General features: G+C 41.6%; 1 protein-coding gene across 8 annotated transcripts in view; it reads right to left on the reverse strand.

The window, feature by feature from the left end:
- Positions 1-20,243, reverse strand: part of LOC111960292 (adhesion G protein-coupled receptor L3-like) — a 345,871-nt gene that overhangs the window by 263,889 nt on the left and 61,739 nt on the right. Inside the window, exon 3 of one of the 8 annotated variants that reach the window (XM_070437818.1) lies at positions 12,005-12,074. The exons of the other annotated variants lie outside the window; for them this stretch is intronic. The gene's annotated coding sequence lies outside the window, so the exon portion shown is untranslated. The remainder of the gene's footprint in view (positions 1-12,004; positions 12,075-20,243) is intronic. 8 annotated transcript variants of the gene reach the window in all.

Below are 20,243 nucleotides of genomic sequence, written 5' to 3' on the forward strand. Positions count from 1 at the left end.
GACAGTAGAACATGACGAACCTAGACAAAAGTAATTGAGATAGATATACTATAGGTGGGGGGGGTGGGGTTGTTGAGAGCTGACACATTGGAAATAGTCTGACACACTCACACACTTTTCAGTACACACATACACTCAACACACACACCTCAATCATATTCCTCTAAGTCATTTGGCCTTGTGAACTCGAGCCCCAATCTCTAATTGCCCCACTGTGTAGCGATGATACTCTTRCACTTACTGCCGCAGCACTCTGCCCACCCTTCGCCATTTTATCAAACCGGACTAAAGAGAGTCAATGATTGCTTTTGACTTCTAGACCACACCGGACTCGCACATGTGAGGAACTTTTTCTTGGACGCTTAAAGAGGAGCCCTTTTTAAAGAGATTGCCTGCCACTTGATGCCGACAGGATCACAGAAGGCTCTCGGTTGATAGCATTGGCCCTCCGGATCAATATTGTGCTAAGGCGCAGATCCATTGGCAGGGGTGGGGAGTTACAGAGAGCAACCTGTATTTAATTTTGTCAAKGAGACCAGGGCCTGGAYTGTGTTAGAAGCCAGCGCCAAGGCTAGGCTACTTCCTTTCCCCTTCTAACGCAATATGATATCTTTACCTCAAACAACTCTCGGTTCAAGAGAACTGCGATAGCTACAATGCTAACGCTAACACAGAAAGGAAAGGAGTGTGGCAACTTTCTCACTTGCAATATACTGGGCTGTTCTATATACAGCGAAGGCTAATAAACTCCCTGAATACAGTAGCAGCCAATTCAATGCCATAAGGCTCAGTCACCTTCCCCTYCAGTGCCTTTTCAGTCCCGTCTTGGATGGAAACTCAGCCCTCCAGTGAAAAAAGCGTCGGTGTCAAAATATCTTGCCACAACCCAGAGTGTAGCCCCCTCTTCTTCTTTGATCCTCCCAACCCACCCGGCACACCCTCATCCCCTCTGAGCACTCCCCCACCCCTGGAGCAACAATATGGTCCTCTTCCTTTGGAGTCCCATTGGCTTGCTGTGTTCCTGTCAATGCCGGGGACGTTAAAGCTCAGATGAGGGGCGCTTTTCTTCTTACCTTCCTCCCCTCCTTTTCCTCATTTATTTTTGGGCTCAATCTGACAAGCTATATTACTTCGCCTTGACGACGGGGGCCTTCAGGAGTGGGATAATCTTTAAAGCAAACTCTGAAACTTTACCCCTCCCTACTCCTCTCCATCCTCCACCCCTCTCCTTCCATGTTGAAGGGGGGCCAAGAAGGAGAAATTKATTTCGGAGGCAGGGTGTTGGTACGGTATGGTGAATTCCGGAGGGTAGTAGTCTATCGTGGTGCCAGAGTTCCTCTGTTGACTWCTTGGCAGCTGACTTTGAGAGGCTGTGGGACAACTCTGGGAGTCTGGCATGGCTTTTCCTGGACCAGTTGGTTTCGGCATAGGGGGAGTTGGGAGGGGAGGACGGGGGTTTGGAAGGGCTTTCTGACAGACGCCCAACACACACATACCTCTGGCTGGCAAGTCTAATAACATCCTCTGTGCAAGACATTACTGGAGGATTTAACATTTATTGCCCAATATGTCTCGGTTATGAGAAAATATTACTGCATTCCCCCAACCCCCGATAGTCATGTCAAGAATTCAGACAGAAGTCAGCAACCATTTTGGCAACACTGCAGCTATGGCCCAGTGGCAACCTCAGTAAGGATTTGACAGTATATTAAGACCATTTTATATAATGTTATTAGAGAAGGTTGATGAATGAGTACAAAAACTATCTGTCCCGTTTGATACCCAAGTAATCATTCACTTAGTGTTAACACATTTAACGCTGTGTTAAATGTTAAATGTTGCACCATTTACTTTTATTCAGCTATGTTAAGCTAGAGGCTGCAACGAATTCCGTGCATACTGCCAAACATGAGATATGGCATTCTACAGATATAGGCTATCATATTACTCTGCAGATAATTTCCTAAACAACATTGCCCAAGTGGCCTAAAAACTGTCTCGGCACAGCTACATAGATTGAGTGCCTTTCGGTGATATGCCCGACTGAGTTTAATACTTCTGAATGTATGCAGCACATAGTCTGGAGAATCACACAGTGTGTCCCCTGTTCCTCTGGGGCATTGTCATTAGTCCAAGGCAAATTTGTGTAATTCAGTGCAAACATTCAGACTCAGCATCATTAAAATAATAAATAGCAGCTGTGGAAAAATGGGCCCACAATGCTAAGCAAGACCGTGATCGGAATGAGACAATCAGGAAATTACCATTTCAGAATAAATATTCGCCAGCACCGTGATGGGCCTAGGAGATTAGGATTTTTTTTCCTTGTTGGATTCAGTTAGACGGTGAATTCCCATTCCGAATGTTATCCGATGTTGCTTCTCGGAGAACTGAAACCATAATGTTGCCGTCATCTCATTGGGATTCGGGAATCAAAGATGTCATGCTTTGTTGCACAGAAGTTACTGTGTTGCCATGGGTGATTGATGATGGTAACATTCAGACTTTCTATTCATCTCCTCCATCTTCCACTGGGAGGTTTTAATGGGGATATCAGTTCTGAGAGAGGGGGCCCAAAAGCCAATGTTCGTCTTCTCCAGTTGTCAGTGCCAAAACGAACCCATCTAGCCTTTCCCCTCCTATATGGAGGATGGATCAATTGCTTTAACCTCTCTTGTTGTACCAGGCAGAAGACAAATTGCAAAGTAATTATTTTTCTTCATGCATTGCTCACCATTGTCCATAATTGCCTTAGCGAGATGTCTCAAACAAATAAAAAAAAATATTAAATTCAACAGCCTTCCTTAGAGAAATATGCCAGAGTGTTTAATGCAATTTGTGTGACATTGGGATTGTTTGCTCAAGTTGGATATTTGGATGGAGGTGGGCTAGATAGAGGACTGAGGCTAAAACAATATTTGTTTCCATGTCTTGTGGATTTAAGTGACTTGTCAATAACTTGCTTATTGAAAGTAAATAATAGGGCCACAATTTCGCTTTATCTTGAAGTCAAAATTCAACGAGGAAATATGGTTGAGTATTCACCATCTTCCATCACTGTCTTGGCATCTGCTCTATGGATTGTAATAAATACTTTAGCTCAAAGCTGACAACACAATGGATGGCATGGAGTTCACGGGATAACAAAACACACACAAGACCAAACATTATTTCCCATGAATATCTAAGTGAGGAGAATTTTTTCGCTGAAAWAGCATATACTTTTTTTCGACCAAAAACTCCTGGCGACAGTGGTTGTCAAAGACAGGCACAAGTAATACATCATATGGAACTAAGTCTATGATGTTGTTCTGAATCTGTGGCTATTCAGGAAACAGTGAAGAAGTGCATTGCCCTGTTTCTGCAGCGTTTCTACTACGTTGCCTTCTCAAGGTTTGGTCTGCAAAGCAAAAACAGCCATAGGGCCTGCCCCTACAARACCATTCCTATCCAATCAGAGCTCTTACTCAAATGTATTTCAATCTCAAGTTAGGGTCAACAGAACAGTAGTCAAGCAATGTCCTAAACCCTATGGGTAAAATGGCCCACTTTCTGATGCTCCACAGGCCTACATATTTTTCAGACTGAGCAAAAGGTTACCATGCAAATAAGTCTCTCTGGGTAGTGTATTGATCTGTTTCACTGTGGCGAACAGCAGGGTCTAAATGGAAATGCTTGAGCTGCATGGAGCGAGAACAGATCTGATATGATGAGCTCCGTATGAATGGGAATGATTGCAGATGGGAGCGCAAAGGGGAAACTACTTTGGAATTAGGACACGTGCATAAACAAATCAAGCAAGCAGTTATGAGTATGTTAGTGTTTCTAGTATCAGCTTTGTAATGCAACTAGGTACTACTTAGCTAGAAGTATTAACACTTTTAAAGTGTAAATATTTTTTCTTTTAAAGTGTAACACTAACACAATGTTACCGGGAAAATGTAAAAGCATGTTGATTGATGATATTTCATGGGGAAATGTTTATAATCAGGCCGATGTAGAGTCTGCTGACCAGACTTTTCTCACATCTTTCATCACTGTGTTCCCTTAGTTAAACCACGTAAGAGAGCAGCAGAAGGGTTCTGGAAACCTTGGTTTACAACCGGTCTCAAAAAATCCTCAGTAAAAAAAAAAAAAAGTTGTATAAAACATTTCTCAAATCCCTCTCCCCTGAATTCTGCAAATTACAAAAAAGTATAAGAACAAATTAACTACTTTGGATCTCCCAAAAAACATATTTTACTAACAAATTCCAAGAATCATTAAATAATATAAAGTCAACATGGAATTTTGTATTTAATTTAAATTTTATTTCACCTTTATTTAACCAGGTAGGCCAGTTGAGAACAAGTTCTAATTCACAACTGCAACCTGGCCATGATAAAGCAAAGCAGTGCGACAAAAAAACCAACACAGAATTACACATGGAATAAACAAAAGTACAGTCAATACCACAATAGAAAAATCTACATACAGTGTGTGCAAATGGAGGAGGTAAGGGAATAAATAGGCCARAGTAGCGAAGTAACTACAATTTAGCAAATTAACACTGAAGTGATAGATGTGCAGATGATGCTSTGCAAGTAGAAATACTGGTGCAAAAGAGCAAAAAAGCAAAAAACAATATGGGGATGAGGTAGGTAGTTGGGTGGGCTATTTACAGATGGGCTATGTACAGCTGCAGCGATCGGTAAGCTGCTCAGATAGCTGATGCTTAAAGTTAGTGAGGGAGATATGAGACTCCAACTTCAGTGATTTTTGCAATTCGTTACAGTCATTGGCAGCAGAGAACTGGAAGGAAAGGCGGCCAAAGTGGGTGTTGGCTTTGGGTATGACCAGTGAGATATACCTGCTGGAGCATGTGCGACGGGTGGGTGTTATGGTGACCAGTGAGTTGAGATAAGATGGAGCTTTARCTAGCAAAGACTTATAGATGACCTGGAGCCAGTGGGTCTGACGACGAATATYTAGCGAGGGCGAGCCGACGAGAGCATACAAGTCGGTGTGGTGGGTYSTATATGGGGCTTTGGTGACAAAATGGATGGCACTGTGATAGACTGCATCCAGTTTGCTGAGMAGAGTGCTGGAGGCTATTTTGTAAATGWCATCYCCGAAGTCGAGGATCGGTAGGATAGTCAGTTTTACGAGGGTATGTTTGGCAGCGTGAGTGAAGGAGGCTTTTTTGCGAAATAGGAAGCCGATTCTAGATTTCATTTTGGATTGGAGATGCTTAATATGAGTCTGGAAGGAGAGTTTACAGTCTAGCCAGACACCTAGGTATTTGTAGTTGTCCACATATTCTAAGTCAGAACCGTCCAGAGTAGTGATGCTAGTCGGGCGGTGCGGGCAGCGATCGGTTGAAGAGCATGCATTTAGTTTTACTAGCGTTTAAGAGCAGTTGGAGGCCACAGAAGGAGTGTTGTATGGCATTGAAGCTCGTTTGGAGGTGTGTTAACAGTGTCCAAAGGGCCAGATGTATACAGAATGGTGTCGTCTGCGTAGCGGTGGATCAAGGAATCACCCGCAGCAAGAGCAACATCATTGATATATACAGAGAAAAGAGTCGGTCCGAGAATTGAACCTTGTGGTACKCCCATAGAGACTGTCAGAGGTCAGGACAACAGGCCCTCCGATTTGACACACTGAACTCTGTCTGAGAAGTAGTTGGTGAACCAGGCGAGGCAGTAATTTGAGAAACTAAGGCTGTTGTGTCTGACGATAAGAATACAGTGACTGACAGAGTCGAAAGCCTTGGCCAGGTCGATGAAGACGGCTGCACAGTACTGTCTTTTATCAATCGCGGTTATGATATCTTTAGTACCTTGAGCGTAGCTGAGGTGCACCCGTGACCAGCTCGGAAACCGGATTGTACAGTGGAGAAGGTACGGTGGGATTCGAAATGGTCAGTTATCTGTTTGTTAACTTTGGCTTTCGAAGACATTAGAAAGGCAGGGCAGGATGGATAAAGGTCTGTAACTGTTTGGGTCTAGAGTGTCTCCCCCTTTGAAGAGAGGGATGACCACGGCAGCTTTCCAGTCTTTAGGAATCTTGGACGATACGAAAGAGAGGTTGAACAGACTGGTAATAGACCGCAACAATGGCGGCAGATAATTTTAGAAAGAGAGGGTCCAGATTGTCTAGCCCAGCTGATTTGTACGGGTCCAGGTTTTGCAGCTCTTTCAGAACATCTGCTATCTAGATTTGGGTGAAGGAGAAGCTGGGGAGGCTTGGGCAAGTAGCTGTGGGGGGTGCGGAGCTGTTGACCGGAGTTGGGGTAGCCAGGAGGAAAGCATGGCCAGCCGTAGAGAAATGCTCCTTGAAATTCTCGATTATCGTGGATTTATCAGTGGTGACAGTGTTTCCTAGRCTCAGTGCAATGGGCAGCTGGGAGGAGGTGCTCTTTTTCTCCATGGACTTTACAGTGTCCCAGAACTTTTTGGAGTTAGCGCTACAGGGTGCAAATTTCTGTTTGAAAAAGCTATCCTTTGCTTTCCTAACTGACTGTGTCTATTGGATCCTGACTTCCCTGAAAAGTTGRATATCGCGGGGACTATTTTATGCTAGTGTAGTACGCCACAGGATGTTTTTGTGCTGGRCGAGGGCAGTCAGGTCTGGAGTGAACCAAGGGCTATATTTGTTCTTAGTTCTACATTTTTTGAAAGGGGCATGCTTATTTCATATGGTGAGGAAATTACTTTTAAAGAACAACCAGGCATCCTCTACTGACGGGATGAGGTCAATATCCTTCCAGGATACCCGGGCCAGGTTGATTAGAAAGGCCTGCTCGCAGAAGTGTTTTAGGGAGCGTTTGACAGTGATGAGGGGTGGTCGTTTGACCACAAACCCAGAACGGATGCAGGCAATGAGGCAGTGATCGCTGAGATCCTGATTGAAAACAGGGGTGTCAGAGGTGTATTTGGAGGGCAAGTTGGTCAGCGATAAATATCTATGAGGTTGCCCATGTTTACTGATTTAGAGTTGTACCTGGTGGGTTCCTTGAAGTTCTCTTGAGATTGAGGGCATCTAGCTTAGATTGTAGGACGGCCGAGGTGTTAAGCATATCCCAGTTTAGGTCACCTAACAGAACGAACTCTTAAGATAGAGGGGGGAGGCAATCAATTCACATATGGTGTCCAGGGCACAGCTGGGAGCTGAGGGGGGGGGGGGGGGGGGGGTCTATAACAGCGGCAACAGTGAGAGACTTAATTCTGGAGAGATTCATTTTTAAATTAGAAGCCTCGAACTGTTTGGGCATGAACCTGGAAAGTATGACAGAACTCTGCAGGCTATCTCTGCAGTAGATTGCAACTCCTCCCCCTTTGGCAGTTCCGTCTTGTCGTAATATCATCAATTGAATAAGAAAAAGGCATCTACAACGATCCACTCATAACCTCACTAGGGTACTTGGGACGGTAGCGTCCCACCTGGCCAACATCCAGTGAAATTGCAGAGCGCCAAATTCAAAAACAGAAATAATCATAAARATTCATGAAGCATACAAGTGTTATACATCGGTTTAAAGATTAACTTCTTGTTAATCCAACCACGGTSTCAGATTTCAAAAAGGCTTTACGGTGAAAGCATACCATGCGATTATCTGAGAACAGCGCCCAGCGGACAAATCATTACAAACAGTAACCAGCCAAGTAGAGGAGTTACACAAGTCAGAAATAGTGATAAAATGAAACACTTACCTTTGATGATCTTCATATGGTTGCACTCACGAGACTCCCATTTACTCAATAAATGTTCGTTTTGTTCGATAAAGTCCATGTTTATATCCAAAAACCTCCGTTTTGTTCGCGCATTTTGTTCAGTAATCCACAGGCTCAAACGCAGTCACAACAGGCAGACGAAAAAGCCAAATAGTATCCGTAAAGTTCGTAGAAACATGTCAAACGATGTTTATAATCAATCCTCAGGTTCTTTTTAGCCTAAATAATCGATAATATTTCAACCGGACAGAAAGGCACGCTCTCGGTCTCGCGCATGAAAATGCTCTGGCCCACTGCAGTGTCCACTCATTCAGAGTGCTCTTACTCCCTCATTTTCCGGAACACAAGCCTGAAACAATTTCTAAAGACTGTTGACATCTAGTGGAAGCCATAGGAAGTGCAATTTGAGTCATAAGTCATTTAAGTCATTTAGCAGACGCTCTTATCCAGAGCCAATAGATATAAGTCAATCGATATTAATGGCATTCAATAGGAAACTACAAAAATAAATAAAAAAATCACACTTCCTGGATGTATTTTCCTCAGGTTTTCGCCTGCCATATGAGTTCTGTTATACTCAGACATTATTTTAACAGTTTTGAAAACTTTTGAGTTTATTCTATCCAAATCTACCATTGTCAAAGAAAATGTAGATAACTGATGGATATCCCTTGCATTATACTAAGAGACATTTCCCTTCTCTGCTTCAGTTTGATCCTCCTGATGTAATGGAAGTGATGGAGGTAATTGGCAACTTAATGATATTAGCACCAGGTCATGATGAGATTMGTGTCTCTTTGGTGAAATCGATCACGGAGCCTCTAACATATATCTTCACCATATCTATTCCTAAAGATTTTAAAATTGCCAAAGTTATCCCCATCTATAAATCAGGGGATCCCAAAACTTTTACAAATTAAAAATCGGCCAATATCTGTACTACCATGTTTTTATAAAATCCTAGAACAATTGCTGTYTAAGAGAACCAAAATTTTAAATCAACACTATTCTAAATGAGCACCATATACTCCACAGATAAGGCTCTTTTACAACCTGTGGATCAAATATTTACATCATGAYATTTTACTTTCGATATTTCATTATTCCGGTTTTCATGATTACACAAACAGTATAATTAGTTATATAGTTATGTTTATGATAGAAAACAATATGTTTATGCAAACGGCTGTGCATCTACCAGGGCCAAGATATCCTGTGGCGTCCAACAGGGTTGATAATTGGACCTTTGTTATTCCTAATCTAAATCAATGACCTTGCTGTTGTGCTTTCTACCGTACTTCCCATTCTCTTTGCTGATGACACATTTGATCTCACAAGAATTTTGATTCACTAATTCATGAAGCCAACTCAGGCATGGTCAAATTTTCTGAATGGRTCCAGATAAACAAATTATCTTTCAATGTAAATAAAATCCAACTTTATTGTATTCACTAGTAATAATAAGAAATGGTCACATAGCCTAGATTGCTCAGAGTTCTAATGCATGAAAAGTTAACCTTGAAAGATCCTATTCAATTTGTCTGCAGGAAAGTGATGAAATCTGTTTGTATCATCAGAAAGATGAGTGGTTTGGTTCATCAGGCTTGCTTCGTAACTCTTTACTATAGCTTCATTTACCCATATCTTATTTACTATAATATTGTCTGGGCCACTACAAACATCTTCTACCTACACAAATGACTCATCATACAAAAGACATTTACAAGACTAGCCACCTCAGCTATTTACCTGGCTCCATCTGCACCTTTAAGAAACTCAATATCTTATCCATTTACGACATCACTGTACGCCAATTATGCATTATTATCTACAAATACTCATATCTCCCAGACAGTTTACCTAAACCCTTCAATGGATTATTCAAAGGTTAATTCTGAAATCCATCTATATAACACAAGACACTGCGATAACCTTCACCCTCCCCACTGGCGCACCTCACATAGTCAATTCTATATCAGATAGAGATACCACCCTACTCTGGAATTCTTATCTTCACATTGCCAAGCGAAGACTGGGGGTCAGCCTGATGAACCAAACTACTCCTCCATATATCCCAACTCGCACATACTCACATTTAAACAAAACTATGTGAGTATGTGTACTGTTTATTATTGTGTGGTTGATCGGTTCATTTGTACATTTATGATTAGTGGATTTTGTCATCTGTTTTAACAAACCTTAATTATTTTTGTACTTATATATTGTATATTGTGGTGTGGTTTTTATATGAGCCCTTGGGCTTCCAACCACACTTGCAAACCTCATTATTGTATTTGTATTATTGTTTATCACTTATTTTATGCAAATAAATTAAACTTAAAAGTAAAAAGGCATTTCCATTGAAGTAGTTTAACGTGGCTCAGCTCAAAAATGTCAGGAAATTACATCCCGAACTGAAATGTTGAGCAAACTGATTAAATAGCATCTCTTACACATTATTCTTTAAAGAAAGTCCCATTTTCAGCTAATGTAACCAAATAAAACTTTTTTTTTAAGATAAAAAAAATGGGGGTTGGCAGCGGAATGTAATTCCACATCTCGTTTCATAATAGAAAAGTTCTCATTTGTTTTACACTCCTCGCTAACAAACGTAATACCGGAGACAGAGTGACAAAGAGAGGAACCAAAAGTAAATTAGTGGGACTTGTCGTTTACCTATGGAGTGGGAGTGTATTTGTGAAATGTCCATTAAATCCACTCTGTTTAGAAATGGAAGAGAGCTGCCAATGTTCATGGGTTTCAGTACACTCCGCAGTGTGGTCAGACAAAGTCAAACTGACTTGCCCTTTCCTGTTTCTGGCACCGAAAAGCGCATTGCAATGGTCTGGCAGCCGCACACGGCTGGTGTGTGATATCCACACTGATGGACAATGCAGTGGAAAAAAACAGGTTTATTACTTGGAATATCACGGGAGGGGAATGCAAAGTGAAAAAGACCACACAGCTCTCATTGGACGTGGTTAGCTAATAAAGAGAAGCTATTTACATCTCCTTTTCTTCATTAAGGTTGGTATAAATAGCCCGGCAACATCCTGGGATACAGGACAATAAGAGCAGCCCCCTCCTTTCGTTCTCTGAGGACATTTTCCTTTGAGCACTGCACTGAAAATACCTTCCAAGTCCCAGAGCAAAAGCCCTGAAGACTGCTGTACGGGAAAGACTGCTGTACCTTAACACGCCTACCTCATCTTCAACAACAGCATACCTGGGAATATATTTATCCCCTTCCAAATAAGCTCAATGCTTTAAAACCTTCATCCCTGTGTCGCTTTGTAGATTTGCAGTATCATACCAGGCTATGCAAAAGTATGCCCATAAATACAATTTATTTGAGTTGGCCACTTACTAATATATAAACTGAACACTGGTTCAAAGTTTAGATAAAGATATAAATAAAGTTATTTCTTTCCTCCGCCTGCGTTTTATGTCCGACCAGAGCTTGTCTATTTAGTTAAAAGCAAAATAACGTGTCTGGGGCCGTTTWAAAAAAAATTGATGACGGTCTTGCATAAATTATGCAAAGTTTTGTCCTTGTGCCAAGCAATGCATCCACTGAATAATAATTATGAGAGGGACTTAGGGATATGAGTATGCAGGATATGAGGAGAATGCCAACGTTCCTTTCCTACTGTGACCAAACACGACCAAGTGAGAGAGGAGGAGGGGGCTGTCTTGTCATTTTTTCTCTTGTGCAAATTGGACGGTTAAGAATTTATATCATACTGTATGAGTGTTAACCAGCTCATAGTCCATGATTTACAGTATATTCTGAGAGTTGATATCAATATTTACTCAATGTTTGGAAAAAAAAGTTAATATATTTCATATTCAAATGTACAGATGGGATTGGCACCAACCAACACTGCTGGTCGGGCAAGTAAATAAAAAATCCATTACCCTATTGTCATATTTAGTGGCTTACACCTCCACCCTCAAAAAAAGTGCTATATGAATAAACACATTCCTAATTCAATGAGCATTTACTAAATGAAAGCACATTCACATCATATCAACATTTTGGAAGTGGAGGCACCACAAGAGCAGTTGGGTAACTGTGATGGAAACGTTATACACTGTATTAAATGGAATCTTTACGGAGGTGCCTAATGTTACTGCAGATTCATTTACATTGAGAAGACACCCTTTAATACTCTTGTAAATAACAACAACTAAACAGAAAGGGTGCTGGAACTAAATGGAAAACCTGGCATAGCCACAGTCAGGTTAGTTGTCGGGCATTTGCCTAGCAAATGAAATTTCCTTATTACCTAAATCGGGTGCCATTCCTCCAGTAAGACAATGGGGTAGGATTTCATGTTGCTCCTATCACCTTTAGATCTGTAAGTAAAGAGWTCCAGGTGTAAGTAAAGAGATCCAGGTGTAAGTAAAGAGATCCAGGTGTAAGTAAAGAGATCCAGGTAATGTGATGAATGTAACCAATGCGATTATCTCTTACACATAGCCCTTTCTGGTTCGGCACAGTTCGAGCAAGGAGGGTGGAAGACAAGGGAGGCTTGGTCCTCATTTTCCCTCAGAAATTCTACCTGTTCCTCAACCTACTTTTGTTTGGACATTTCCCGTAAAAAAAAAAAATGTTTAAAGTGTCAAACATAGCTAGATGGGGCTGGATAACAGACTGATCATTTCAGAGTCAGTTTGGAATGTCTGCTCGCTGGTAATTTTCAAAGCACGTCCTCTAGTGTTACATTACTCATGCATGTACGCAAACATACTTCAAATATAGAGACGTACATAATTATACAACCATACAGGACACACACACACACACATCTGCTCTTCACCGAGCCTGTTGGAAGGAGTCACATTCATTGGCCTGTTCCCTATAGTGGGCAGATGGTGTGGCACAATTAGGACCTCTGGTTCTCTCAATCCATCTCCTGTACATTGTATAAAGAGCTGAACCTAGTTTGGCTATCGCTGTCGAACACTCACTCGCACAGCTCTCTCGCTCTCTCAGTTGTTCTCTCTCAGATCAAACTCTCTGCTACACCTGTACACTGTTGCTTTCTCTGGAACCTCCCTTTTCTCTAAGACAATTTACTTCTGTCCATGTATAATCAGTCAATTTCCCTCCTCTGTCCACATAGTGATTATCAGAAGGATGAGTACCATCTGCCATTTTCACAATCTCAACCCGAATTCCCCATTGTCACCACATACTCCCTCCGTCACTCATTTTTCTCCCTTACCCTTCCTACTCTCTCTTTACTAGTGTGGCCCGAGTGTGGTCTGAACGCATTTCAGAATCAGATACCGAGACAATAGGCAAGCGAGTGTTGCTTTCACACCCCAATTACCGTGGAAGGAATTGTGCCGAGCCACACAAGGAAGGGAACGTCACAGAGGAACACGACATCCCCTCGTATTCGCCTTCCATCCCACGTCCCGTAGCAAAAGGCGGAGGAAAACAATCCGCCATATCCGACACTGGGCGAYGGCCATTCGTGGAGAATGGTTAAATAAGGATACTGTGAACCGGAGTGGCCAATAAAAAGGCCTCCCGTTGCCCAGGGAATCAGCCTTTGCTCAAAAGGGGCCTCGCCGGAATCGTCCGACACACACACAGACGACGCCGACCTCCATGCACACAAACACAGAGCGTGCCCCGACATCGCACCCCACAGAAGCAGACGTACACACAGACATTGGAAATAAAAGGTACTTCCCGGTCTACTGTCTCATATGTCTTGACCATATATAGACAGTATTTTGTATTTCCACAGTTTCAACTATAAGTCAATGTTTTCCTCTTCTTTCTCGATCGATTGCTCCATGTCTTTATCCCCCACGTCACATAAACACTGAATTTCCATCAGATCCAAACCCCTTGCTGAGCACTAGGCCATGAGCCGCCTTCAGACTGCCAGTAGCACAGATGTATTTCCCCCACCTGTGACGGCGGGGGATGATTCACCGGGGCCTGCCACACTGCATCATCATATGATGTCTGTGGACTAGAGAGTTCTCACCACGAAAGCAACCCAGAGAACTAACCTGACTGTCAGCTGCACTGTGACCTGRAAGAGTAGATGTAAAGTACAAACTGTACAGTATGCGTATAAGCAGGTATCTCACATTACACCCAGAGGGAAAACTTCAATGAGCAAAATGCAWTTCAAGTCAGTTATTGAATTAAATAAACGCAATTAGGGCCTCTCTATCCAAGTTAGCATACCGGTATAAAAATACAGTACAGAAAAAGAGTTCAACAGAGTTGAAGGGCTGGCAACACAATGCATAAAGATGTCGAGTGCATATTGTAGCTTTAATATGCACTACCCTCCCTCTCTGTCTTTACCTCATCCTTCTTATTCTTTCCATTTCCAGGTGTTCATTATTCCACCCATGGAGCACATCCTCAGGGTCGCATGGCGTTCTAATTTGTAATTAACTGTGGGGCACAAAGTTCATTGCCGGTTGTGACCCTATTCTTGTGAACAGGCCCAGTCATGGTCTCAGGGCAGTACTGGTAGCCTACTCTGGTATGCAACCGCTTCTACTCAATAAATCCCATCACAAAAAGACTGAAACTAGACCGCCGTTAGCGTCAGCACTACCGACACGAATACTGGAAGCTTTGCTTTTAGACACYGTAGTGTGGTTTGCAACACCTGTCCTGTCTGCTAAATTGGAGAATTTGTTTTGAGAATCCGGGGTATTTCCCATACACGCTAGCTACACATCGGTCTATCAGGAACGGTGAGGGGGAAAACAACATGTGAGTAATACCTGGACTTCACAGTTAACCTCGTCCAAAACTGCGTACCTGACAACTGTGCGTTTTACAACGGCTGAAGGATTAGCCGTGTGTACGCTAGCCGTATTGGGTATTACCGCCATTCAGGTACACAAAAGCGAGGGCGGGTGAGTAAACGTCTGTCTGCTTAGTGGAGAGCCGCTGTGTGGCCGCAACATTGCAACACGAGGCCACCTGTGGCCTAGCAAATAGGATTCTGGGTATTTTGGGGAATTAGAGGATCATGATGAAAGGAAGAACAGACATGAGTAACCCCAGCCCCAATACTTCTTCTCTATAGGGTTTGGGTTACACAAAAGACTCAGATAAGCGCGGACAAGCTCAGAGGGGAAGGAAAATGAGCCTAGGAAGCGGGTCAAGATGTAGGGGAGGGTAGTCAGTTGTGACAGATTCCGGATGCTTTGAATCACCCGAGAACAGTTAACCATTGACTAGGGGCTGGCAGCGTAGCGTTCTTGACCATCTAACTCACAAGTCTATAAACACAAAGCATTAAGTCATTATTGGAGTCTCTACCTGCCCTGAGAAGTGAACGCAACKCTAATGAATGAGAATAGAAGGTGCGTCAGAGAACACAGGGGGGTCTGTGTGTGTGTTACGGCTGGGCAATGTATCAAATTAATTCAATTCATTTTAATGTATGTTTCAGCGCTAACAGAATGGTTCATATGGACGCTGAAAAACAGACATTTTACTGTAATAAAGGAGAACACTTTAAAATGTAGAACACTGCAGACCCTACTAAAACGGGAGTATCAACAGACATGATTATAGAAAATGGATGCTCAGTTTGTCACATGTCGCATTGGGGTACCCAGTGGTGTAAAGTACTTAAGTAGTACTTTAAAGAYTTTTTACTTAAGTCGTTTTTGGGGGTATCTGTAATTTTACTATTTATATTGTTGACAACGTTTATGTTTACTTCACTACACTCCTAAAGAAAATTATATACTTTTTACTCCATACATTTTCCCTGACACCCCAAAAGTACTCGTTACATTTTGAATGCTTAGCAGGACAGAAAATGGTCCAATTCACACACTTATCAAGAGAATCCCTGGTCATCTCTACTGCCTCTGATCTGGCGGACTAAACACAAATGATTAGTTTGTAAATTATGTCTGAATGTTGGTGTGCCCCTGGCTGTCCGTACATTTTTAAAACAAGAAAATTGTGCCGTCTGTGTTGCTTAATATAAAGTATTGTGTTGCTTAATATAAGTATTGTGCTGCTTAATATAAGTATTTGGTTTTAATTATACTTAAGTATCAAAAGTAAATGTWATTGCTAAAATATACATAAGTATCAAAAGTAAAAGTATGAAATAAATAAATAAATGTATGATTAGTTTGTAAATGATGTCTGAATGTTGGTGTGCCCCTGGCTGTCCGTACATTTTTAAAACAGGAAAATTATCCGTATGTGTTACTTTATATATATATATATATATAAAGCATACTTTTGATACTTAAGTATATTTAAAACCAAATACTTTTAGACATTTACTCAAGTAGTATTTTGCTGGGTGACTCACTTTTACTTGAGTCATTTTCTATAAAAAAAGTATCTTTACTTTTACTCAAGTATGACAATTGGGTACTTTTTCCCACCACTGGCAGTACCACTTATCGCTAGCAGCATTTTAGCCATGGACTGTAATGTGCTAGCTGTTTTTATAAATGTGCAATGAGCATAAAAAGATGCATTCATATAAGGAATTGTCAACTCATTCTCATTCTGAGAACATGTTCTTACCCAGGTAAGCCACTTGATTTCAACATCTTAAAGGGAACAGGATACGTTGTTCAAACAGTTGGAGACAGAAAGGAGGGTGTATTCATAACAGTTCAACTGTTCTACCTTGTTAGCAAGCGAATAGATCCAAGTTGGCTAGACTTTAAATATACATATTAGCTGGCTACTCAATAGCACATGGGCTTATGCTTGAGAGATTATGTGACCTGTGTTAATGTTCTATAATGCCTGCTACCAGAAGTTGGTTATTATTAGTGGATGTGCATGGTTCTGGCTAAATGTGCAACAAAAAAACAGATTTTCCATAGACTTGAAAGCCATTTATTATTGAAAAAAAAGCAGGTTAAACTATTTTGATAAAATACAATTATTAGTGGGTCTTATGATTGTGGAAGATTGGGCTTGTAAAAGTATACCTAGGCTGAAATCATTAGATAATTCCTGGCTGTTTGAAATGCAGTGTTGACCTTTAATTGTGCAACAAATTAAAATGTGTGTGTGTGTGTGTGTGTGTGTACCACCTTTTCATATTCATTAGTGAGTCGTGTGAAAGGCAGTCTATATAATGTGCAACAATCTTGGGGACTTTGTACGCATGCCTTCTGACATTACCATAAATGTTCTGATAGAGCTTCTTTTGTTATTCATTTGCTGATTAAATCAGCAAAGCCYAGACAATGGGAAGCTCAATGGCCTCTCAGAGCTTCTCTCAGACTCCCTCACCGGCTCACTCCATCTGATTGAGTCATGTTGCCATCGACTCGCCAGGTGTTGTACGCATGGGATTTACTGTCACCTCTTATCTTACAACTTTCCCAAAGACACCATTCCTAGTTTTGCAGCACACACACCAAAAGGCGATGACATTTATTTGTGCTATTCTCAGAGTTCTCGGTGCATTATGGATTAGGGATAGGATGGCTTCAAAATGACTAGTGGCAAGGGATAGGGACAAATATTTATAGAGAAAAGACATGCCGTATATTAAAAAGGAAAACTAATTCCGTAAATGGTAAATTCGCATGGCAACAGTAACTGCCTTTCCATAAACAAACACAACCTTCATACCTGGCCRTGTAACCAGCGCACCACCACACACCTAAAGCAGGGTTGAAAACCTTGCTATAGGTATCATTGTCAACGCTCCCAGACATCATTGTGCTTAGATTGCCCCCTAAAACAACATGGCAATATACTCTGGCATATATTTGTTTGAGACTCCATGAGAATATGAATCCTGTAAATGTGGTTCCTGTATCCTGGATGTGACATGAATAAGTCAATGTTTCGAGAGCTAAAAATAGTAAAGTAATAAACAATTTGGTAGACCTAGCCGTGAATTTGGACAAATATTAACTCTATCGTTGCCCCCCGGTCAAAATAACTCTGGGTTATCATGTGACATTCCACCTATAGCACTTTATAAAAGCAGCCGTGTATTTTCTTTAATCATCAAACTATKTGTATTGTGTGAAATGAGAAGACAAATTTAACTCAAATGATATATAAACTTAATTAAACCATGCTTTCTCACAACAAAATACTAATGGAATATAAATCGTCCAAGCGGTTTTAAGTGAACGGGCTTACAGTTTCRTAGTTTTCCTCTCTACCTTAGCTTACAGAGAGAGAGAGATTTATACAATACCCACTTGAGTTTCATTCCTCTCTCGATCTGTTAAGTTCATATTCATTAAAACCCATCTCCAGCTTTCCCGCTATTCAAACCTATACAACAGCAATAAACAGCACAGTGGGGCTCGCTCAGGTAAAATAATTATTTGGGTAAATACGGAGTGACGAGGGAGCCTGATTCAATCTGAAGAAAATACTATCTCGAAGATGTTGGCAGATTGTCGAGAGAGACAGAGGGAGAGAAAGAAAAAACAGAGAAAGAGAAAAATACAGAAAACGTGAAAAAATTGATTGAGAGTACAGTTTCCTTCCTCCGCAAACAACATATTTCTCTGAAAGACAGTGTTAAGTTAGGCTACTCTGTGAGCTGTCAATAGTGTTGTCTGTCATCCTGTCCGGACACAGTCTATATATTGATTAAGCTGTATATCACTTCAATTCTACAAGACATTATTTCTAATTAAAAAGTATGACATAAATTCTGGATTTTATAGGGCTGCGGCTGTAAATAAATCCCAGGAATGGCTGAAACAGATTGCGGCGGGGCTCTGTGTCTGTCTGCGTTTTAGAACCACCCATTCAAGGGTGGACTCGTACAATGGGCCACCAAAGGGCCTCCGGTATGCCAGGATCTTTCGTTTGTCTCCAGAAAAGTAAGACACACATCCAGAATTTGTCAGCCCTATTCTTTTAAGGTGGCACATTTTTCACTTTCCCTCTGCCTCGGAGTGAGACAGAGGATAAACATATAGCAGAAAGAAATTTATAAATTATCTTCACAAGTTGTCGTCGTCTTGGAAGCACAGAAAAGGGACATTAATTTGTGTTACTCAAAGTCARCCGGAATCCTTCTGAGAGCAATTAGTTTGGTTAGGCTGTGACTGACAAGATGGCGCCACTTTGCTTTCTTGTTGGGGTCCATTTTCTTCACTTACATGTGTTTTGCTTTTAGGTCCTCGTATTGATACTGGGCTCATCTCCACTGTACCCCATGCTCAAATTAGACCAGCGAGGAGACTGGAGAGAGTTGCCTCTCAAAACGCAGCCCAAGCCCTTTCCATTTGACAGCTTCTGATTACCTCCAGGTGCGCGCTGGTTGTCAGGCAGCGACTCCCGAGACCCGGTCGCTGAGTGTCGTTTATTTTTTAGACGGGCACAAAGGGACACCTAACTTCACAGGTGGGAGCCAGAGGTACGGAATGAGAAGAAAAAAAAGAAAGGAAGAAAATAACATTACATGGTATCAACGACAACCTGCATGACAACAAAGGAGGGCATGTGTATTGGCTCTTTCACTCTCCTGTACCTCCATTTGCATACCTGCCAGAACGAGACTGACTACGACCACACTAAAGCCCCTTGAGCCAATGAAAACATTATTAACCACAGGGTGGGGCTGGTTGAGATTCCTCAGTCATATTATATGATATCCACTGGTATGACTGGCAGTTCCCTTTAAATCTGCATCAGCACATTCTATTCTAGCTGTTAGTTTACATTAGAARACATTATTGAGGCTCTGCAGGAGGAAGAGGCCCTTGGGATGTCACAATACTATTGAAGTCGGAAGCTTACATACACCTTAGCCAAATACATTTCACCTCAGTTTTTCACAATTTCTGACATTTAATCCTAGTAAAAATTACCTGTCTTAGGTCAGTAAGAATCACCACTTGATTTTAAGAATGTGAAATGTCAGAAAATTAMTAGAGAGAATGATTAATTTCAGCTTTTATTTCTTTCATCACATTCCCAGTGGGTCAGAAGTTTACATACACTCAATTAGTATTTGCTAGCATTGCCTTTAAATTGTTTAACTTGGATCAAAAATTGTGGGTAGCCTTCCACAAGCTTCCCACAATAAGTTGGGCCCATTCCTCCTGACAGAGGTGGTGTAACAGTCAGTTTTGTAGGCCTCCTTGCTCGCACACACTTTCTCAGTTCTGCCCACAATTTTTCTATAGGATGAGGTCAGGGCTTGGTGATGGCCACTCCAATACCTTGACTTTGTTGTCCTTGAGGCATTTAGCCACAACTTTGGAACTGTGCTTGTGGTCATTGTCCATTTGGAAGATCCATTTGCGACCAAGCTTTAACTTCCTGACTGATGTCTTGAGAAGTCTCTTCAATATATCCACGTAATTTTGCTTCCTCATGAAGCCATCTATTTTTTGAAGTGCACCAGTCTCTCCTGCAGCAAAGCACCCCCACTACATGATGCTGCCACCCACCGTGCTTCACGTTTGGGATGATGTTCTTCGGTTTGCAAGCCTCCCCCTTTTTCCTCCAAACATAATGATGGTCATTATGGCCAAACAGTTCTATTTTTTATTCATCAG

This window comes from Salvelinus sp. IW2-2015, linkage group LG37 (assembly GCF_002910315.2).
Source record: "Salvelinus sp. IW2-2015 linkage group LG37, ASM291031v2, whole genome shotgun sequence".
NCBI lineage: Eukaryota > Metazoa > Chordata > Actinopteri > Salmoniformes > Salmonidae > Salvelinus > Salvelinus sp. IW2-2015.